At 44.2% G+C, this 23,889-nt stretch overlaps 1 protein-coding gene across 1 annotated transcript in view; it reads right to left on the minus strand.

Annotated features, from left to right (window-relative positions):
- Nucleotides 1-22,980, minus strand: part of LPAR4 (lysophosphatidic acid receptor 4) — a 77,087-nt gene extending 54,107 nt beyond the window's left edge. The window contains exon 1 of the mRNA XM_039489375.1: nucleotides 22,852-22,980. The gene's annotated coding sequence lies outside the window, so the exon portion shown is untranslated. The remainder of the gene's footprint in view (nucleotides 1-22,851) is intronic.
- Nucleotides 22,981-23,889: the final 909 nt, after the last annotated feature.

The raw sequence follows: 23,889 nt of genomic DNA on the forward strand, positions 1-23,889 counted from the left end.
TGCCTAGCCGATAACAGAAGATAGCTCTCTTCTGAGAGTGAAAAGGCTCTTGTATTCACTCTGCTAGCCTTTAATAGAGTACTCCCCAGCCCCCTGAGATAGTGTATTCTGTGCTGAACTGTGGCCTGCTTAATATTGAAACCCTTTCGAAAAGAAAAACGAGGCAAAATTATACATCACAAAGTTCACAAAAAATCCCTCACAAAGCTACCAGGACTCTACATCCTCCTTCTCCCCCACAATGTAGTTCTAACCTCCTTCAGGACCTCTGAACAGATACCTGACGAATGGAATTTCAGCTTTAAATAACAAATTAATCCCAAAGCATCCAGTTAACAATTCCAAATTCATGCCTAGACTGAAGCTTAAGTGTTTAAGAAATGTCATGGTTGTAGCATGTCATACTGTACTTTACTTTTTCCAGATGTTCTCTAGAAAGCAAAACAGATTACTTTTAAATGGAGCCACCTGTATCAAAGTAATTAATGACTGCAAGAGGGCTGACACTCATCAAGAAGGTTAAACCAATCAAAAGACAATGGCAAATAACTAATTGTATATCTTTAGTACCAGATTGGTCAAAGCCTAGCCAGACAGGTCTGTAATTAGTACAGTAATTTTAAAATAGACTATGCAGCAACTCAACAACCTCTGTAGTTTGGAAATAGAGATGAATCCAAATCACAAAGTTTTAAAGCTAACTTTCCCAGAGTTTGAAGTGATCAGATCCTGCTATCTTAGAACGAGCTAACTGGAAATTGATTTAACCTAGCTTAAGAGAATAATGTCACTGATTACAGGGTGGCCTAATTTTAATTCAGGTGGTTAAGAATCTGGATTCCCTTGAACACAGGGATGGGTTGAAAGCTCATAGATGTAGTTGGCATTTTATTATCTGCATACCACTTACAGACTGCCTGCAAGTTGCAGCACGGTGAGCGCCATTTCCTGTCCACATTTGTCACTTCACATTGATTGTGGTGCTTTGACTTTTAAGGATAGGAAGATGGTGATTAATGAAAGGACCTAGCTTGGTGTATGCTGTCATGTGGAGGCTTGACGTGAGCAAGAGTATTTTGCTCAGGTAAAAGATTATTTGACTATACAAGTTGCCTTCTCCTTGCTTCCTTTTGCTTGTCACAAGCATACAGCTAGATTCTGATACCTTCAACCATGCTGAGTATCACCATTGTCTGTGAGTGGTCACACTGAAGTCAATAAGATTACTTGTGGATTTGAGTGGTATTCAACATGAGTATGGAGATCTAGTCCCCAGCATTCACTTTCAGCAAGATATAGGCATAATACTTGTGGCATCAGATTTAAAAATAAAACCTCAACCAACCAACCAAACAAGAAAAATATCTGAATAAAAGGTGTTTTCTAAAATACATTTTTTTCTTCCTATGGAAGGAGGGGTTGTAAAAGGAGTTTTGAGAGGCAGCCAGTCATGCAGGGGAAAGGCTACTCTGTCCATTGTTTCCATAGATCAAGATGAAAATCTCTATATCATGTAAAATGTTATCAAGGGAATAATACACTTAAAGTTTAAACCTTTTAATCATTTTTATCAGGGCAGGCACTACACCTCTTGAGACCAATATGGGGGTTATTTGGACTCTTCTTGCTGTTTCTCTGATGATTGCTCATGTCTGCCTGCATTAGATATCAACCCCCCGCAGCGATAGTAGATACATAGATATGGTCAATGCAAACTCGTCTGGAATTTTTACATAACCTTTTGAGGGCTGGGCTTCTGGCGTTGGTGGGATCCTTTGGGGCTGAGCTCTGAGAATATCAGTAGTCAGTGCACCTTCTGCCTCTCATAGAATATCAGGGTTGGAAGGGACCTTAGGAGGTCATCTAGTCCAACCCCCTGCTCAAAGCAGGACCAATCCCCAGACAGATTTTTGCCCAGATCCCTAAATGGCCCCCCTCAAGGATTGAACTCACAACCTTGGGTTTAGCAGGCCAGTGCTCAAACCACTGAGCTATCCCTCACCACAGAGAAAAGGAAAAAAGGGAAAAGGTCTCCTAGACCTCGTTGTACTCAATCTGCTTCAGTTGCAGTTGTTCTAATCTGTGGTACCTTGCTTCTTCCCTGCTCTTTTTCTTCCTGAACCAGGATGTTAAAATGACTTTTCTGGTGAAACATGTCCTCATCCCAGAGCCACCAACGCCTTCTCTCCTAATTCTGATGTACGTGGGGAATATTAACACCTATCTTGCACTCATTGCTAGCTGCCCTTCTAGGACACTGAATCCTGCTTTCATTTACCCTGAATGCATCTGATCCACCGTGACAGTGGACAGGATAAATGAGATAAATTGGTATCTAGTATTAATATGTCTATAATGCTAATTCACTTCAGTTGTCATCTGCACTTAAAAGTACTTGTGGATCAAAGAGACAATGTTTGGTTGGACCAGGACTGGATCTGAACTAGGCTTGGTGTAGGCCACAAGTATAAAACCATATACTGTTTAAAGTTCAGGATAGGATTCAAGTACACTTCAATCTCATGAATTTTTCTCATGAGGTTACAGCCCAAATGCCAGAAATCTCCTAAGATCAGTTTTCATCCTGAGACTTTGGGTATATCAAAAGTGAAACCAATGGCCCTTCTGGTTTTAGATACAACCTGGAACCCAAATTACAAGACAGATAAATTTGAGGAGTCTAATCTGAAATTTTGAGAAATTCCAAGGTGTTGTCCGAGGTGTTTCTGGTTTTGACGCATCTTCACCGGAAAGCTAATGTTGACATCACTCAGAAGCTGCAACAATGATTTCAAATGCAAATACCTTTATCGGGCAAATCACATGGTTCAATTTTGCATTTATAGGGGAGCTTTCATACCTTTTTGTAGCATCCCTTTTTGCTAGTACTCTCACCATGACCAAATCTGAAGCTACCAGCTGTTACTGTGACAGTTGTGGGGTCAGTTAGTATACAGTGCTTTGAAGAACCAAATACTACAGTCCTGCAAAGAACAGTTAAATGTGACTGTAGCAATTATTGCTCATAATTGAATCTTCTCACGCCGTTATCCTTAAATGAGCTGGTACAGGACTAGTGCACTTTCTGTAACTCATAACAAATCACGTTTTAATCAGAAGTGAGAACTAAGGGACTGCCACAGAGTTTTCTGGGTTTTGTGTTTCTTTCTCTCACCCTTTTGTATAATTCTACTAATGACCTCTTTTCACACTGCGGATTAGGAGCTTTTTTTAAGGCTTCTTGCTCTCACATTTCAAACATTATTTGTTTGGCCAGTGTGGACCAGATGCAACCACTGAAAACCAACAATGGCTGGGCAAATGATTGTGTTTAAATGGTGATAGCCACGTTTTAAAACTAATTCCTATTTGATGGTACCTGAAGTCTGATTCTTAAAGGTGACCAGCAAACTATTATTAATTTATTATTATTTTGAAGTGGGGGAGGGATTCTGCTTGTTTTTTTCTTCAGAATTACCAGGTATGTCAGCTCAAGTTTTGCTAAGGAGGGATGGAATAGGGTAGATCTCAGAAGATATTAGCTCTTGCATCTTAATGGAGGGAAGGAGTTTGAACGTTTAACTAAGATTTCCTTTCTCCAGAATCTAGGCCTTGATGTTAAATAGATGTTTTAAAAACAAACAAAAACCCCACCGTTTTAATTAGTCTAATTTATTAGTTTAATTTATGTTTTCCTTCCCATCTCTGGTCTGTTGTTCATATTTCACTCTTTTGGTCCTTATGGTGCCATTTCACTAATTCTCCAATCATGTTAGTATTTGGCAGGCCAGACAGGCCCTGAATTTCTAACAGAAATGCTGGGGGAGAGGGGAGGAAAGTCATCTTGAAAAAACAAAAACAAAAAAACCCACCCACCTACACACACTTTTCAAGCCGCCTTTATTCACTGCAAAATAGTTATAAAGGGCATAGACCCAATTTTACTGCACTTGCCCGTCCCCTTTACATTATCATTAACATTAAGTCTAGGAACACTGTTCTTATCATAATTTGCTCTTTTCTCCAGGGCCATGATCCATTATAATGATTGCTTGATTTAATTTAAAAATTGTATTGTTCAAATAGCTGTGTGCAGCACCTGCATTGCTGAAGCTAGCACCCTCTCGCATGGTGTACTTTCACCTGTTTGAGGATAATCTACTTTGTATTAGATCAGCAGTCGTTCTGGATTGGGTGCCAGAACTCAAAGTTTGATTTTGGAGCAAAATTGGAAAGATTTGTATTTGAATTCAGCTACTGATTGATACTTTTACAAACTGTGGGTTTGCTGAGCTTTGGTATGGAGCTATTTAAGGCACCTTGAGGCGGCTTTTATAACCAAATGCAGTACAGAAAGCTTCCAAATGGCCTGATCTGAGTGTTCCTAGTTCCTGTGCCTAGGTTTAAGCTTGCCTCCCTATTGAAGGGCCAGCCCAGTGATGGGAATCCCAGTTTACAACCAAGACTGTAAGCTCTTTGGGGCAAAGATTTTTTTTTATTAAATACATGTACAGCACCTAGCACTGGGGCCTCTGATGGGTGCCTGAAGGTGCTACTGCAGTACCAACAAATAACAATATGGCCACACGTTACAAGGCTGTTTTGTGCTATCCATCCTGGTGTTACATCCACAGAGGTTACACAGTGCAATCCTGATACATTTCCTTGTTCCCTTGGCAGAGGCATTTGGGTGTTTTCCCTGCCCTAGTGAGCACACATATTTACCCCTTGCAGACTCTAGCCCTGTCTATGCTCTCTTATCTCCTCAGGATTTTTGGCTGCTGAAGTATGCCGCGCAGCTGCGGGGGTGTCTGGTCTCTCCGCTGTGCAAGGGCAGGGGAAGTTGCTTGTGTGGGAGAATGAGGTGACGTTACCTCATCCCGATTTGCATCATGCTGATGTAGCAGCTTGACAAGAAGGCACATGCAGAGGGAAACACCATTTTGGGCCTGTCAACAGTAGCTCTGCCAACCTTTAAGTGGGCTTCCCTCACTTTTGCTATATGGGGAGCTATGTGTGAGCCCCTTGCTCCTAATCAGGGCCGGCTTTATGACCCGCAGGGCCCCATTAGAATACTCAGTGGCGGGGCGTCCGCGCCGGGTTTTCTGTGGCACCGAAGACCCCCGGAGCTGGGCCCCCTCACCGCTGAAGACCCCCGGAGCTGGGCCCCCTTAGGCACAGGCGCGGGGCCTTCTTCGGCACGGGGCCCAATTCCAGGGAATCGGGTGAATCGTCTTAAAGCCGGCCCTGCTCCTACTTGACCTATTTTGTTGAGGATTACTTTCTTTTGGAAGAAAGGTCTAATTCTCCTCTCTTATGTAGGCTTTACATGTGCAATTTCATTTCCTGCCATGGTACTCCTCCTGGTTTGCAAAGGAGAAGAGAATCAGGCTGAAAATACACAGCCTGCTCTTCTCAGAGTTGCACAACTTTATGGGTGCTCCAGAGTCTTTCTGGGGTATCAGTGAGCTATTTTGGTACAAGCCCTATACACCATGCCCCATTTATTTACCAAGTCAGGAGCAACCAGTAATGAAATACAATACAGTTTCAATTAAATAAGCATCTTCTAAAATGGGCACCCACACTATAGAACAGTTCGGAAGAGGAAGAAAAAAATAGACAATCCAAATAGAAGATTGGGATGAACTCTTGGAGGCAGAAAGTACTTACACAAACTGGAATTCAACCAGGTCACCCTGTCTCTTACAATGTCTGCCAGCTGAACTGTAATGACCACATGTGGTCGGTCAGAACCCCAATTTGATGTCTCCTCTGCATGATGGTATCTCAAGCAACATGATCATCCACCAATATCATGGAGCTGGAGCATCAGCTCAATGCTGATATAAGAAAATAAAAGTCCCATCTACAACATTTCCAGCACGTGGGTGGGTTTTTTCCAGCAATAAGTTTGCTGGATGTCTCCCAGACCCCAGTGCTGCTTGGCTGTGAGATCTAATAGTATGGTGATAGGCTGTTGGAGTTTAAATGATAAATATTCTCAAGTGAATTTAAAGCAGCTTCTTGGGCCATTGCCAACTGGTGCTATATTTATCCTAATGCTGACACATCTTTAAATAGGCTGGTCTGTTACAGGCTCTCTGTTTAAAGGATTTGCCATGATTACTGTAATGAAATGCAGTATTTGCAAACCTGTTTCAAAAATAACAAAGCCCTCCTAAATAGTTCTTTGATCTTACAGAATTTCTTCTGCCAAGAAACTGTTGCGGAAGACATGTCCTTTTCTAGGATGGCCCTATTATTTCTCTCCTGTAAACACTTCTTTTATTTTTGTTTCTTTAGGTTTATTCTTTGAGGGGTTACTGTCAATTCACCTCCCAGGCCATCCTAACACTAAGAATTATGGTTTTATCTACTCATGTGGGATCCACTGTGGGATTATTCATGGGATGCCAGGTTGCAAAGTGGGTGGTTTAAAGCTATCACATTTTCCCCTTCGCCTGCTCTTCTCACTTTTATTTGGCTCCTGTTAATTTATAATGATGATGGATGCATCCATAATCAGAAGAGTTCTGTATAGCACCGTTGGCAGCTCTTAGCACTGAAGCTGCATGCATGTACTAAAAGGTGTTGGCCAGAGCAGAGCTACAGCTACAGCAGGGCTAGTTGCTAACTTGCCCCAGGGGTTAAAGGGATGGGAATATGTCTCTCACTTTCCACACAAAAAAATGGTGCTTTAACCTATCATTTTAATTGTGCTCTATTTTAACGAGGCTAATATTGCCAGGTGATCTCTGGATATAAACTTGCATTAGCAGCACAACATAACTGGACTTCAGATACCATCAAACAGAAACCATGACCACCAAAAAATGACCTTGAGTTTGACCCATCCGTGGCAAAACCCATTCAAGATGTATCAAACACAGCCTGTTACGGGGGTTATTTTAGCAAACCCATCAAATGAAAGGAGAAGAGACTATCCTGTGTGGGGCCCTGTCATGCTCCCATTATGGTCTGTGGGAGTAGGTTTATGTTGTATAACAGTAATAAAAAGGCTAATTGTGCTTCTAGAACACCTTCTCTCTCAGTACCTCACAGCACATTCGAAGCATTCGAGCTAGGTAAGTAGTAGTAACCCACACACTGAAAGAGAAATCCCAGAGGCATGGACAGGTTATGGCGCAGATGTCGGGAAACACAAGGGCTGTGTAGGGACAGGACGACTGCTGCCGTTAGCCTTCCCAAAGGAAGTGGGGAGCTGGTGGGGCACAGAGGAGTGGGCACGGCATCCTCCAGTCCCCAAAGTGCTGGGAAGCATTGATTCTTCTTCTCCTTGTGGAAATATAGTCTAGTCTTGAGCCCAGTGCTGCCACTAAGGCCTGGTCTACACTAGGCGTTCGTCGGTTTTTTTTAGGGCGTAAAATTTATTTAACAAAAAACCGCACACACTAGGGGGCCTTATATTTATTTTATTTTTTATCGGTTTCTGTTTTTGCCCGACTGCCCGGACGAGAGAATATCGGTATATACGGTATTAACGGAATAGGGATAGTGAATAGGGATAGTGTGGACGGTATTACTCCATCCTATCCACCACACCACACCACTGGCATTCTCACAGCATTCTCAAACCGGATGCACTGGGAAAAGCCCCGCGAACTTTTGAGGAAATTTTCTGTCATTTTTTGTTTGGCCAGCATGGAGGAGCACAGCAGCACAACAACAAATCCTGAAAATGAGAATGAAGCAGGCCCCCATGGACCGGGAGGATCCACTCTGGACTCTCGGGATCGCTATATGGGAGGATATAGTGTGCACAGAACAAAGAAAAAAAAAAAAAGTAAAAGAAAGAATAATTGAAGACTATGAGACAGCAAAGCGGCAGCAGGGACTCCGTGCAGTGCAGAGGTGCAGTTGAGGGACTCAGAGCCTAAGAGAAAGGAAAAAGAGAAAAAGCAAAGAAAAAAAGGGGCAGAAACATGCCGCATGCCATGCTGAGCTGCATGCAATTTTAGGGGGGGCGCCACAAGTACTTGCCCCACCCCCCCGTGGGATTCCGTGGTGGGGTTGTAACTCTGCCATGTCTGCCATGATTGGAGAGGGCAAGGAAGAGGAAAGAGAAAGAGAAGAGAGAGAAGAAGACAGCCAGCAGAGCACACCCCCCAGCCAGCCCCCAGCATCACCCTGCTTTGAATTACTTGACGGACCCAGCCTCACAAGCAACTATTCCAGAGAATGGACCCATGGAAGGCTCTGGGTAGCGTGTACTTCCAAAGAATAACACTTTGTTTTTTGCAATGTTTTTTTTGCAAGCTGATGAATGATTGCTTTGGATGCAGATGCATTGGATTGTGTTTGTAGAAAAAAAAGGTTTTGGGAATCCGGTTAGAGGAAATCCTCCAGGACATCTCGATGAAGCGATCCAAGCGCCTGTCGACTCCCCAGAAGGTAGCCTTTTTTGAAGGTTTCCTCCCCATAGGACCATGGTAGGACACCACCATGTAGATGCATGTCATGTATAATCATGCAAAGCATAGCGTGTAATGCATAATGTGAGCCGCGCATGACAGAAGCATCCACTCGTGGAGAAGCATCGCTTATCTTGTTCTGTTATCCTGGCCAAATAACAGATAACGTTCAGGATAAAGTAAAAAAAAAATCAGAATTTAAATATCATTCAGGTTTTTTCTGTTGGGAATGAAGCAGCTTGCAAAAAAAAAATTTTTCCTCGTGCATAGCGAGGGGGGAGGGAGCTTAAATGATGAGATTGGTTTTTCACCGTCGAAGCGATCCCTTCGATCTTCCCAAGCTAGTGGGGGAGGGGGTGGGGAGGGGTGTAGATAGCAGAGCGCTAGCGTGGTATTAGCTGCGGGTAAGGGGAGGGGGGTAAGGAGAGACAGAGCTGGCATGCATATTGAATGAAGCTGAATTCTGATGCCTGGACCTGATGTGTCTGTGAGATCTGTAAACCTGTAAGCTGTCTGATGCTATTTAATGAAAAAAATGTGCCTTTGTGTAAATAAATCACATGTGCTAGGTGAATAGTGATGTTCACTGTGAAACATGCTTGTCATTGTTCTGGTATCTGTCGTAATCTAAATATTTATCTCTCAACCATGCAGCTGTTTCCCAACCATCCTCCCCATCCCCAAAAAATAAGGACAGATAAGGCGGAGGAAAAGAAAAAAGAAAAGATGTTTGGTGGATGATAATGTATGAAATACAATGAATGAGAGAGAGGAAATGGTTTCAGATGAATGGAGGGAAAGGACGGAAAAGGAGGGGGAGGGAAAAGAGAGCAGGAGGACAGAGAGGACAGAGAGGAGGAGGGCAGGGGAGCAGGAGCGGCAGCGGCAGGAAGATCAGCAGAAGCAGGATGCAACTCTGGGGCGGCTGGCTGGCATGCGCTGAAACTGTGGGAACAGTGATCTTGTCTCTGACAGCAGAGCAGCAGCAGCAGCAGAGCGCCCCTGCAGCCTGTTCCTTCCCCTCCCCTCACCATGTTCCTCTCCTCCTCCCCAGCCGACGCTTAGCCTCTGGGGAGGCTGCCTTCGCTCACTCCACTCCCGTGCCAACCACCAGCCAAACCACTCTCACCACTTGAATTTTTTTTTGGCTGCCTCCCACCTTTCCTTTTTTCCTCCCAAAGCCATACTCCCTTTTTTCTTTTAATATTCATCTCCCAAATTTTTTTTTTTTTTTAATTGATGATCTTTTTGCATATAAAAAGTGTGTTTATTTGGGGGGGAGTTGGTACTCGAAGGGAGAGATAGTTGGGTGGGTGGGTGTTCACAAACAAAAGGGTCACAGTGTTCATCAACAAACACAGCAGTCACACTGCTCTCATCTTCAAAGCTGATCTTCATCCTCTCACTTCTGCTGGTGCTCTTTGTGCGGTCTCTGTGATGGCCCTCTTTTGATCAGCGGCTCTGGCCATCACCCCTCAGCCTCATTGCTCTGGCTGCCACCCTCCATCTATTCATACAGATTTGCCCAGCTACAGCAAGCAGCAATAACATAGGGGACATTGGTTTGTCTGAGTCTGAGCGATAGCCATAAATTAAGACCAGCGAGCCTTTAAACCATGCACATCACACCACCATTCTGCACTGTCTCAGCTTGTACTGTACACCACCCTCCACCATGCCACTGTGGCTGTGTATGTGCCATGGCATCATCATGTAGGCTGGGTCATGGGTAGGCTGACAGCAGGCATTTCCAATCCCCCAGGAATACGATTTTTCTGGTCTGCATCCCAATTCCTGGGTTTAAACAGCTAAGTAGCTTCTGAATACGCGGCATCCAAAAACCTCCCTTGCCTCTGGATGGCCTCCGTCATGAGTTTGTTGATGTGCCCCACGCCCCACCAGCCTACTGCAGCTTGCTTGAAAAGGTTTTGCTCCTGGGCCTGAATGCCTGCCCTGGTGCGGGATGGATGCTGGGTATCTCCCATTGTGTAGTGTTCCAATCCAGTTGCAGCAAAGCCACCATCACATTGCACCACCACCATCAGCACAACCAGCACAGCAATTCCAAGTGTATCCCTTTTGCTGCCTGCTTATTTTGCAACACACAACAGTTTTTTCCAGCCCTAAATCTGACTTGATTTCTACTAAATTGATTCCAGCTGACTGACCGCTGTCTGGCTGGCGTTGCTGCTCACCACACTCCGGCTGCTCCAATCTACTGTGAGGGCTGCTTCAGGGGCCTGGGCAAGCCAGCAGGTTCCAAGCAAGGCAAGCAAGTCACAAAGTTCCGTCGTTGCCCGCAGCACACTGCCCAGTCCCACACCTGCAACACAATCCCACACCACCAGTCCCAAATTCGGCCCACAGCCCCCAATCGGCGTAGGGATCCACCAAATATAATCTCCACCCGGATCAGCGGATCCTGCCCATCGCGGCGGGCGGTTGAGAGAATTCTAATCCTGCATCACATCTCACTGTCACGCGCCCGTGCTGTCCGCTGCTTACGGTCCTCGTCCTGCAAGTCCGCGTTCAGCATATACGCGAGAGGGCGAGATGTGTACTGCGAGTGCGACCACGCGGTAGTACGAGCTGCACGCACGGCTGGCTGCTGGGTGCTGGGTCCATGTCCATGGCGCTAAGGGGAGGGCGGGGTGGAGTTGCACCGGGAGGGGAGGGGGAAGGGGGCTGTACCCAGAGGTACCGGCTTGAATTTGATTTTGCCCCATCAGGGACTGGTTTCTGGAACCAAATGCCAAGGGGCGGGGGGCGGAGAGAACTAGAAGATAGCTACCCAGGATAGCTACCACAGTGGCAACGCTCGATTTAATCGACGCAGCGACGGACCTGGGACGCTACACCCCATTTAATGTGTTTTAGAAATCACTGGCACTGATTTTATAAAATCGCATCTCTAAGACTTACATTATTCAATCTGATGCCCATTTTCTTCATCACTCACAAGTGGCCAGGATGGAAATGAGCCTTTAATTTCACTTTCAAACTGCCAGTATCAACAGCGTGATTCTCGTTAGTTCCTCTTTCTCTTTCTGTGAGCCTAGATGTTCTGTTTTGTTAACCGCATTCAATTTAATTTTGCTATCAGCGCAGGTCATGAGCGCTGCTCCATGCTTTCACGTCTTGAGTCTAAACTTTCCCATGGTTTTATACAAACACATGGTTTTGCTTAGTACTAGCTAAAGCAGAGGTGGGCAAACTTTTTGGCCCGAGAGCCACATCAGGTTTTCTAAATTATATGGAGGGCCGGTTAGGGGAGGAGGTCGTGGCCCAGCCCCCACCTCCTATCTGCCCCCCCAGGACTCCTGCCCCATCCAACCCCCCTCCATTCCCTGACAGCCCCCCAGGGACCTCTGCCTCATCCACACACCCACGCTCCCTGTCCCCTGACCGCCCCTGGACCCCCGCCGCCCCATCCACCCCTACTCTCATTCCTGACTGCCCCTGGAACCTCTGCCCCTGACTGCCTGCTGCTGCCCCATCCAACCCCCCCACTCCTTCCTGACTGCCCCCAGGACCCCTGCCCCCGTTCCGTCTCCTGTTCCCCCCCGATCACCTCAACCCCTATCCACACCCCCGCCCCCTGACCACCACCCTGAACTCCCCTGCCCTCTATTCAACCCCCCTACCACCTTACCATGCTGCCTGGAGCACTGGTGGCTGGCGGCGCTACAGGCTGGGCTCTGCAGATGCGCTGCCCCAGGAGCTCACAGCCCCGCCGCCTAGAGCATTACACCAGCAGCGGAGCGAGCGAGCGAGCTGAGGCTGTGGGGGAGGGCAGGGGAGGGGCCGGGGCTAGCCTCCCAGGCCAGGAGCTCGGCGGCCGGGAGCCGTAGTTTGCCCACCTCTGAGCTAAAGAGCTACAGGTTGTATGTCTCGAATATGTATCTGCCAAGGTAATTAATCTCCGCTGTGAATTTTAACAATGGTATCCCACAGTCATTGGTTTTCCTGTGTACAGATTTACCAGCTGCTGGTCTCCAACATTTATTGATGTTTTCTTTGTCTCTAATCAAGACTTTGTCATATTTAATTAGGGAGTCTATTCTTTGACACTGAGATGTTGGATGCTCTTGTTTCCAGGCTGATAGAGGGCAAAGACCCAAAGGGCACAATTCTGGGCCAGACCCGGGTCAGCCTCTGCATGAGTGCACAAGAGCAGAGAAAGACACACCTTTGCTGCCACTGGGGAGCTCAGTCTCTGCTGCCTTCTAGCACCCTTGTAGGTGCTGGGTAAGAACAGGACAATGATCCCATCACCCTGCACCGATGTGTGGAGCTGTTAGGATACGGAGCAGAGAACATGCTGCACCCTCTCCAACAGCAGAGAGCTATTGCTCTGGTGTGTGCTCCCTACGGGCAATTCTGGCCAGCTCCAGTCACAAAGCAGCCATTTCACATGCCCATCTGGCACATGTGAGCATGGCTAGGGCAGAGTTATGCTTTGAAAGGAGCTTCAATTTGATATCTCATTCTGTGGCCACAGTGTTATGTGTGGAAATGGAAACAGTGCAAACTGTATGATGTAGCTGTCTAGTCACTTGAATTGCAGGTGATCTGAAGGCCATTTCCAATAATCATCCCCCAAATGTGGGACCCATCAATAATAGTGCAGGCTGCTTAAAAAGGAAGGGGATCCTGAGAGAGTTGGTCCAATTATTAAATAACATTTCTAAAACCTCAGCTTGGCTGGAAGGAAGGTAAACCTGGGTCTAAATGGCTTACTGTGTCTTGAGCGATCCTTGTGCATCTTTTGCATTAAGTTTAATTTATTTTTATGTAACAGGCCCTTTTGGAAAAACTTTAAAGAATTTAACAAAAACTAACTCATTGGTTTTGGACCGTCTTATATTTTTTCCCCACTGTAATAATTTATGGGATGGTTCCAAAAGCCTGTAGGAAGGATGATTGTAATCTGTTAACTCTTACAGGATTTTAGAGTGACTTCCATGGAACGACAGTGGCTTCGTATCTATTATGCTATCAGACTTCTCTATAAAAAGATCTGCTGGTACATTCAATATTAAAATAAGACTGACAAGAAACTATCTATCTAAGGTATTTACAACCTACTATGGGAACATCCCACAATCTTTTTTTATTCTCACCACACCCCTGTTGTACGGGGAAGTTCTAGCAGCCCCATTTTACAGATGGGGAACACAGAAGGTATGTCTACACTGCAATCAAAAAGCCTGTGCCAGCTGCCTTGGGCGAATGGGCAATTTAATTGTGGTGTAGATGTTCAGTTGCAGGCAGGAGCCTGGGCTCTAGGACCCTGTGAGGTGGGAGGGTCACAGAGCGCCGGCTGCAGCCCAAGCCAGATCACCTACACTGCAATTAAATACCCCCACTAGCCTGAGCCCTGCCAGCCCAAGTCAGCTGGCATGGGCCAGTCGTGGGTGTCTAATTGCAGTGTAGTCATACCCAGAAAGACTTAGGGATTTGCCCAAGATCACATAAGAGTCTGTGATGGAGAAGAAACTTGAACACAGATCTCCCAAGGCCCCGGATAGTGCCCTAATCACTGGTCCTTCCTTCCCCATCATCTGGCTACCAAGTGGCAGGATATAGGTAGTTTTTCCAAGCAATCTCCCTTTTTGTACCTGAGGAGACAAAAGAAACAGCTGTTGGGCTTTGGGGGAGGGGTCCTGACGTGAAAAGTTTGGTCAGGAATTCCGAAGGATTGGTAAGGACTCTACCTTAAATCAAGTATAGTTTGTGAAGCTGGGCACTAGGAAGTGTTTAACCTTCATTTTTCTTGTAACCATTTCTGACTTTTATCCCTCATTACTTGTATTCACTTAAAATCTCTCTTTGTAGTTAAACTTATTTATTCTTTAACTGAAACTAACCCAGTGTGTTTAAGTTAGATGGTCTGGGTAACGCCATTTAAGGTGGCAAGTTGTTGTATATCTCTTAAAAGGGACAATGGACAGACCTAATATCCCTGGACTGTCCAGGAGAGGGCTGGGCAGTGTAAGACACACATTTGGGCAAGGGGGGGGATCGGGGACTTGGAGTCTTTTGGGGTCACCTAGCAGAAGTCGGTAAAAGACAGCATGTAAACCCAAGTGTGGCTGGCAGGCTGCAGTTACACACAGACACTCAGGGTGCGGCTTGCATGCTGGAAGGATTTCAGTGAGCAGCCCAGGTGGGAGCTACTGGAGCAAGGCATTCAGAGCAGGGGTGACCCAGACCCTCACTGGCCTGGATTGCATCCCATAATGTCACATTAACCTTCATATAATTAGATACAAAACTGTATTTAAAATTATTTAGGTTGCAAATCAAGCACTCAAAAGTTAGGCATTGCCAGTGTTTAGGTTACCCAGGCAACCTTAACTACTACTTACTTTTTCCATGAGACCCATCCTCATTCGGTGCACAGAATGGGAAATAGCAATTGTCAAATGTCTTTAACTCAACTAAATCTGAATAGCAGCAAAGAGTCCGGTGGCACCTTATAGACTAACAGAAGTATTGGAGCATGAGCTTTCGTGGGTGCATGTGACAAAGTGGGTATTCACCCACGAAAGCTCATGCTCCAATATGTCTGTTAGTTTATAAGGTGCCACAGGACTCTTTGCTGCTTTTACAGATCCAGACTAACACGGCTACCCCTCTGATACTTAAATCTGAATAGAATCTCATGGAACAAAGAAAAAGCATATCTTTACCCCAAGGGCCTTCTCCCTGTCAGATTTCAAAGGCCTACTGCAAACAATGGATGTAGTGGAGCTTCTCAAAAAATGTCACAAGACTCTTAAAATGGAAAGTGTTATGCAACATAGAGATTATTACTAGCTCCTTCTATAGTTTAAAAAAAAAAGACGACAGTTAATACTTGGGAGACTTGGAATTCCTCAACTGCAGACTGGCTAACTGCCGGGCTTATGTTGGCCACTACAGGCACTGGTGAAGAGCTGCACAAGGAAACCTATTTGCATTCCACAAGTTGTACTGGTCCTGCAACACCCAGGAGGGGCTATGCTCCATGTTCTTGAGCGCCATCTAATATTAACTATTTACACGTATACAGACCTAGAGCACACTCAGAACATCCGCCAGCTGGAAACATTGGGACAAGTTTGAGTTTCAGCCTGCAGTGAATGCCACTGGCCGGAACACCCTACTTGGAACCCTCGACCTGCCCTCTCAGTATGAACTGCCTAATCCCCATCCTCATTCCAGGGAGCAGGCAACATGCAGTGAACCATTGGCACTGAGCCCAGAGTAACTCCGTATGGACAAGTGGGACCAGCACCAGCCAAAAATCATGTAGGGAGTAGATAATCCGCCCTTTTTTTCTAACAGGAGGGGTATACGGCTAGGGTATAACTGGGAGGGGGCATATCCTTTCTTGTTAGAGAAGGGAGGAGCCAGGAATGGGAATTCTGACCGTGCTCTTCCTAGAGGGGAGCTGGAAGAAGAATTAGTGGAGCTTTGTTTTGTTTGGCAGATCCACAGAGCATAAAGTCCCTTATCTCTCAGCACCTTCCATGTCCATTTGCTGGCCAGATTCTGGCAAGCCTCTGCTTGGCTGTGCAAGCAAGGAAAGGCATAAGGAGCTTCCCCTTCCCTTGCTCCCCTGCACAGGGGCTGTTCAGGATCACGCTGGGGGTCGACCTACACTTCAGCTGGGGCCTTGCTTCCCAGGGCGGGTAGACAGATGTGCTAGCTCAGCTCGAGCTAGTGCACGAAAAAGAGCGGTGTGGGCAGTGGCTCGGGCTAGCTGCCTGAGTGCATACCCAGGTGTCGGGTGGGTTTGCACTTGGATGACTAGCCTGAGCTGCTGCCGTAGCCACACTGCTATTTTTGCCATGCCAACTTTGCTTAAGCTAGCATGTTTGTCTACCTGTGTTAGGACGCACGCTCCCCTCTGCTGTGCAGACATACCTTCAGCGCATAGCACCTGCTTCCTTCTGAGGCTTCTGCAGGCAATAGGTGCTCAGAAAGAGGAGGAAAGGAATGAGGGTAAGTCTGTGGTCCCTACTCCATCTGTTCCACACCAGCCAATGGAGCTAGGGAAGGATACTGCACCCTCTTCTAGGGGGGTGCAACAAGCGCACTGGTGCATGCTTTTGGAGAGCCCCTGCGAGGAATTCTGACTGATTCAGCTAGATTTCGACACCAGTCCAAATGCCGGGGGGCAGGGGCTCCAGCACTGCTAATGGTGCACAGGACAGCAGCTAGGCCTTTGTGTGTAGGCAGGGTATCTGAGTGCCCACAAGTCTTGCTCTGAGGGATGGGAACTCTCGATAGCTAACCATCCCTACAGATAACCTACCCTAAAATCAATGTTCTCTTGAAAATGAAAAATCTACCCTCTGTCACAAAACAAGTGGTGTAACATGGTCCTCACTGCAGGTGTGCTGAGTGACCATCCACCACCAATCCCAGTGCCCTAGGCTGTTTGTGATCAAACAGCCTACACACGCGGCATGAAATAGACAAGAATCTGGCTCTCTCCTGTCAGTCTTGATTGTGTTCTTGTAAGTTAATGATACATTTTAAGTTTGTTTATTTTTTTTTTTTTAAAACATACCTGGGAGGATCTGCCTCAGCTTAGTCTATTCTGGGTGCACAGGGAGCTCTAGACTGAACTTACTATATTCAGAACTGAGGTTTCTATGCTTCTTGACTAGCCACATTTCTGTATAAATATACAGTGTAAAACAACTGTGATTGCAGTTTTAACAGAGTGCAACACTTGAAAATGACATTTATAAATAGCCCAACTGGAGCTTAAAGCATGAAAGAAACCCACAGAATGTCCACAAGACACAAACTATTGCATGAATTCAAGAAGGCTTTGCAGCTGGACTAATGACTTGCACTAGCTGGAGGAAATCTAGCAGCCAGTGCTGCTATGAATGAATCACTGTGTAAAAGGAGCTTACAAACAATGTACACAAACAGGGAGTCTGAAATAGGAAAGCAATTTAAAATAAAATCTTTTGGAAGCTTTGGGGCTTCATTCAGTTGAGATTTAACTTCAGATTTAAAACTACAGTAACTTAGATTCTTAATACAATTTGCACCATGAGGGCCTGATCCTGGCAGATGAACCTATTGTGAGTGGTGGGTGTTCAGAACTTCTGGGGTTGGGCTCTAAATGGGCACTTTTCATAGGAAAACAGTGCTCTAAAATCCTTGATTGGTTTATAGGCGCCACAATATTTCAGCTCTCCAGATGATAGAGAGGGAGACAGGCATTTTGATTTCAACATATTGTAAATAGCTTCAGTTTCACATTCCTTCCATGAGCACAAGGAAGGACGAAGAATAAAACATATTTGGCCTGAGTCTCAGCTGTACATCGTTCTCGTTACAGATTGTTACTTAAAGCAAGTGCAAAGTGCATGTGCCAGTTTAAGGCACTTGTACATTGCCAGAGCAGTGCACAGGGCACTGAGGGTATGTCTGCGGTAGTGGTTCTCAACCTGTGGCCCAATCAGCACACAGCTGCGACCCATACGGCATTCTCAGGCCCATACTATATAGTATGTGGATGCAGCCCACATAACACACAGAGAGCTGCATATGCAGCCCACAATGGTAAATAGGTTGAGAACCATTGGTACAGTCACTGCATAGTAAACCCAGGTTCAGCTAATCAGGCTCATTCACTCTCTGCAACTGTTCTAGCCACTAAGAGAATTCTGTAACCGTCCCAATATAAAACAAACACCCTATTCTTTGGGGTGAAAATGTAACAATTTCTATAATAAAGAAACAAAGTCCCACCATTCAAAACCCAGGTACTATTTATAGCTGTGCAGAACTCTCATAACAAAACTGGTAATCAACAGTTTCTAATTTGCCTGGTTTAGGGGGTTCAACTTGACTATCTAAGCAGCCAAAGGTTCTCAAGAAATTTAGCTGAATCTCTTTGCTGAGAGATTCTGGCTTCCCTGGGATTGCAGCAAGAAGGGAGGATTGAGTGTTTCACAATAGAGTTTAATTGCAAGACCAGCAATGTATTGGTCTTTTAGAGAAACACTGGCATTTCTCAGTTTGACAGATCCAATTAAACTAGCTGGTTTCAGGTTGAGTTTCTGCGTTTGAATGAATCTGAAACTCTCAGCAAAAATAATTTTTTATGAAATCATGCAAACTCGGCCCCCTGGAAAGGTTCAGTGAAACTAGTGTGGGCAAGTACTATTCCAGAAGGAAAATTCAAATCGACAGCCAAATCCAAGAAACATGAATAAATAACAAGAAATGAGGCCCAAATGAGAACACAAGAGCCAAAAGCCCTAAGCTTTGGGGAAGTTCGGGTCTATATTTCATGGCTCACGATAGCCTATTATGCAATTTTTGAGCTGCTCGGGAATAAGAAAGTTTGCAACAAACATTAAAATTCCTTCTCTTCCTTCCATTATCAGACAAAGTAGTAAAGCGTCTATCCAGATGCATATCTGCCCCTCTCTACTCTCCCATTCATACCATTTCAAAAAAATTGTGTAACCTTTCTTACATTGACATTGCCTGCTAACTCATCGGTGCTGGAAGTACCAAAATGCAATCTCCCTTAGAAATACATTTATTCCTGCTATCTTCCCAGTTATAACAAATGGTGTGATGCTGTTTGTTATAGCTGGGAAGTTAGCAGGAATAAATATCATAGAGTACTTATAAACTTATTTGTTCTCTCAGATGAAAGATGCAATATAGCTAACATTAAAGTTATTAGGATGCTATTGTTCTTACACTAACAAATCTGATGCTGGCTTGTGTGGCCCTGTGCATGCTGTATTGTCACACAGTTCAGCCTGTTTGCTTCTTGTGTGTAGCAAGATATGCAAGAATAAGAAACCTGATATTTTGGGTTTCTCTGTTTGATTGCCTCCCACTTGCAAGTACATCTGGCTGAATGCTGTCAATCAGTGTTTGTTTACAGTGCTTGGATTTTGGATGGCTGTTGGCTTTAAACCAACCACCTTCTTCTTCTTCAACGTTTAGCCAGACAATCAGCTGTAGCAATCGTTTTCCATTTGGTCCATTCCTGCTCAACCACAAAGGCTTGATGGCCTGAGAGTCTAACATCAGAATGTTGTTTAAACCAATGGCCAAGATGTTTAAAAGTGACTGCCTCAACTTTTGGGTGCTCAACTGTGGTGTATTGAAATTGTAAATTGCTACTTTAAATGGTCAGGGTGTTTTCCTAATCCTGCTTGCAGGCTAGGGGACTCTGTAGGAAAGCACATAATCTAGACTGTCAGCTACTATATTCAAATTAAGATGCTATTCATGCATCCAACGAAGTGGGTATTCTCCCACGAAAGCTCATGCTCCAAAATGTCTGTTAGTCTATAAGGTGCCACAGGATTCTTTGCTGCTTTTACAGATCCAGACTAACACGGCTACCCCTCTGATACAAATTAAGATCGGGTGAGTTGTGCCTCTCTCTTTCAGGGAGCAGCCTGTTTTTGTCTCTTTCTGGTTTCAGGTTCTTGTGTGTTATCATTCTGATTTCTAAGTAATAAAGGAGTGTTATGTTATGTTATAGCTTTCCAGAAGAGTATTTATTATCTAGCTTCTTTGTTCGTGTGCCATGAAACATGACACCAACTTCAGAGGTCTAATTTTCAAATGGCAGGTGCTCTGTGGTTCTAAAAAATCCATCCCCTTTGAGCGTGTGCTAAATTGGTTGCTCAAAAATGAGTGCCAATTAGTACTCATTTTTTTAAATCTTGATTGAAGTTCCAGCCCGTTTTCCTACGTTTGCAAATATATGGCTATTCACACAAATGCTTTGGGCTTGACTGCGACTATGGAGACCTCCATTCAAGTGTGGATGAGAGTGTTTGCTATTAATTATTTGCCTGTTTTAAAGTTTCAGTGGTCTAATCAGGAAGCAGAAACAACAACATGACTTTTGTGACAAGTCTAAGCATAGCATCTGTACACAACTGAAATTTGCCCGCATAACCACTCTGTCAAACAACTCCAAACCACAGATACATTTTTAAAAATCAGTTGGTTACGATAATTCATGAACTGAGAAAAGGGGGTATATTTATTGAATTAATTCACTGCGCATAGTGTGCTCAGTTCTGCTTATAAGAACAAAGCAGACAGGCAGAGAACACGCGTGTATAATGTGTATACTCATCCATATATCACAATACAGCAGGACGATGTAAATTTAATACTACTTGGCATGACATTGCCCTTTGACAGTACAGGGTTGTCTGAGAACAAGACAGTTTAAAAATGTCAAAGTATGGCTCAAAGTATGATCTACTCAGATAAAATTCCAGACCACTTTGTGGGAGAGAGGGGAAAGCTCATCTGTTGTGCTTTCATGTAAATGAAGGGAAACTCAGCTTTCAATCAGAACAGAGATTCAGTGAGTGCCACTCTTCTTACAGTGTTTTCTGGCATCAGGTTGGAGATGTCTGCAGAATTTTGCCACTTCCTGTCAGTGCTTACTCAGGCAAAGCCAGCATTACCTTGAATGGTGACTTTTCCTGAGTAAGGGCTGCAGGATTTAGCCCTATGTAGGATTACAATTTAAGTCAAATCTAGCCCTATATGTTTGCACTTTGGCACTGTATGGGGGAGGTTTTCAATACATATGCCTAGAAAAGAAGTAATGGGTCAAATTGTGCTTTGTTAAACAGGTACAATGGTGTTGGATGCCTTGTAAGTGATAGCAGAATTTGACCAAATGTATCTTGAAGTTAAAACAGATAATATTTATCAGAATAGTCTCTCTCTCTCTCTCTCTCTCTCTCATGTATTAGCTTTTCCTGTAGTGTTTCAGGTGTAAAATGAAACTAGCAAATTCTATTTTAAGATAACCCCTGCCCACAAGATATTCACAAACTGGTTGCAAAAATGAGCATGCAAATTGCGAAATAACTTCAGAAATTTTCATTACACTAAGAGGGGGGAAATGGCATTAGAAAAGATGGTTTTGTGCCTAGCTCTACTCTTTTCTTTATAAGGATTGGATCTATAACTACCCTTTATGCATAAACTTAAAACAGAGAGGAAATGTCCTCCTTCATGGGTCTCTCCTGTAAGGAATTAAATTGAGGTTTTCCTGAGGAAAATAATCAATTGAGGCACAGTTTTGTCCACATTCACATCCATCCAGACTAACTTTCCTGCTTGTTTAAATGGGTGCTACTTGCCTGAACTCAGAGATGTGCTCACTTATGCCAATGGTGAATTTGACACTGTGGGTCTCCAGTAGTGTGAATGGGAACAGAAGTTGGCCCCTTTTTCTTTAACCAAGGTAGACAACCTGCAGCCACTGCATGCCAGTTACAATGGCTGCTTCCTATGTTAAATCAATCCACTTACATATTTTTAAACTGTGCTATTTCATTTGTCAGATGAGGGCTCACCTGTGTTTCAGAACTACCCTTTGTTTATCATTCCAGGATTTGGGCCCTGATTCAGCAAAACATTTAAGCACATGCTTAAACCTCTCCCTATTCAGCAAAGAACTTAGCTTGAGGTATGTACTGAAGTATTTTGTTGAATTGGGACCTTGTGCTAAAGGATTAATTAAAGTCTGGCAGTGATGACACTGGTAATATGTGACATGTTTATAATTCTAGGTTGATTTACATATGTGGAGTATCATTTTTTTAACGGTATTGTGCTAAAAAATCTCTCTCTCTCTCTCTCTCTCTCACACACACACACACACACACACACACACACACACACACACACACACACACACACACACACACACACACACACACACACACACACACCATCTGTTGCTAATTTACAGTTGAATCAATTCATTTTAATCCAAAAAAAGCAGAGGGGTTTTCACTCTCTCAAGACCATTGAAAATGATACTTGCTATCATAAGCAAAGGAATTGCAGGACATGTGTTTCCCCCCAACTGTTTTATTTCACTGAGAGCGTTCTGCCAACTTTTTCCTCTGAGGGTCAATGTAAATGCGTTCTCTTTCTGCCTTTGTGTAACTTGCTAAGTATTCTTTCAGATTCCAGATTTAGTTTGGAGGCTTTTGTCTTTGGTAGTTGGCTACAATGTGCTTCTTACAAACTAATCTCCCCCTAAAAGGAATAAATACGTTAGCAAATGGTATAGCTCAGCTACCGTAAGGTGTTACCTGAAGTAATGGGGATGGGTCTTGGAAGACAGAGCAAAGAAATAAAGCTGCTGGAATCTTTGATATCTACATTTTGGGGCAAGCTGCTTAGAACAGCTATTCTGTCACTCAGCTATCAACAATAGCCAGTTTTAAACACAAATCCCTTCTCCCCTGTCACCGCCAGATGATGCTTGTTTTCGGTAATATTTGATGCTTGGGATGATCATTGGTTCCTTTCTTTGTGTGTCAGTCATGGGGAAAAGTTGTTTAACAGGAAGAAAAGGTACAGAAAAAACAAATGAACTTACCCAAATCTCTCTCAGTTTAGGAAGTTATTCAGTCCTCAGATAACATTTCTCTCCTCTCCAGTGCTTGTCAAACGTAACACAACAGATGGCCGCAGACAGGGAGCCTCTTTGTCTGATTTTTATCGTCTCTTTTATAAACATTTTCAGTCACTGCCTACAGTACCCACTGAACATAATAATCAAGGTCCCAAATAGCATATAAGGGTATGAATATCAGGCTCAGTGATTTGATGAACTTTGAAGAGCTTCACAGAAAGAGATGTAGACATGGGTACAGTAAAATTCCTGATTAATTTAATTGCCAGACCTAAGGAAGAGCTGAGTTCTGTGTAAGCAGTGAGGTCATTCCACACTGTAACTTAATCTCAGGCCAGTCTGGCACTACACTTGCATAGTTTAGACATCATTGGTCATTTGCAATCCCCAGTCAGATGGTTCCGTTTATACTGTTTTTGCCTGTGGTCCTCAGAGGTTTTTTTTTCCCTAAAGTACAAAGTTATTGGAAAATCTCTGCATATGAGAGATCTTAGCCATTGTTTTATTTCACCTTGAGAACTTATGGGCTGAATATATTCTACCAAGTGTTTGCAAATTTAAAATATATTCAAAAGTGCAAGTAACCATTGCTCAATATATCTTTAATAACTAAATGCATACATACATATACCAAGTGTCAAGAAGGGACCTTCGTTGGAAAGAATAATGTTTTGCATCTGGCTACAACTATTTCTGGACTTAATACCTTTGACATTTTGGATTCCTTGCAGCTCGTCAGGGTTAGTAAATTATTTCTTTAGAAATAGGAATTGATATTTTCATGAAACGACTAAAAGCCTGATGGTAAATGTACAGGAGAGTAGAAAAACAAATCTAGTTAGAGCTGTAAAGCATTCAGCTGCAGCTAAACATTCTTGTAAAGTTTTCACATACATTTATCCTCTGGGGTGATTCTTTTTTTTTTAAAGGAATGAAGTTCTTGAATTGTTTGAAAACAGTGATACTTCGCCACTGTCTATTGGTTAGGCAGCCACAGGCAAG

The sequence above is a fragment of the Mauremys reevesii genome, linkage group 9, assembly GCF_016161935.1.
Source record: "Mauremys reevesii isolate NIE-2019 linkage group 9, ASM1616193v1, whole genome shotgun sequence".
Lineage (NCBI taxonomy): Eukaryota > Metazoa > Chordata > Testudines > Geoemydidae > Mauremys > Mauremys reevesii.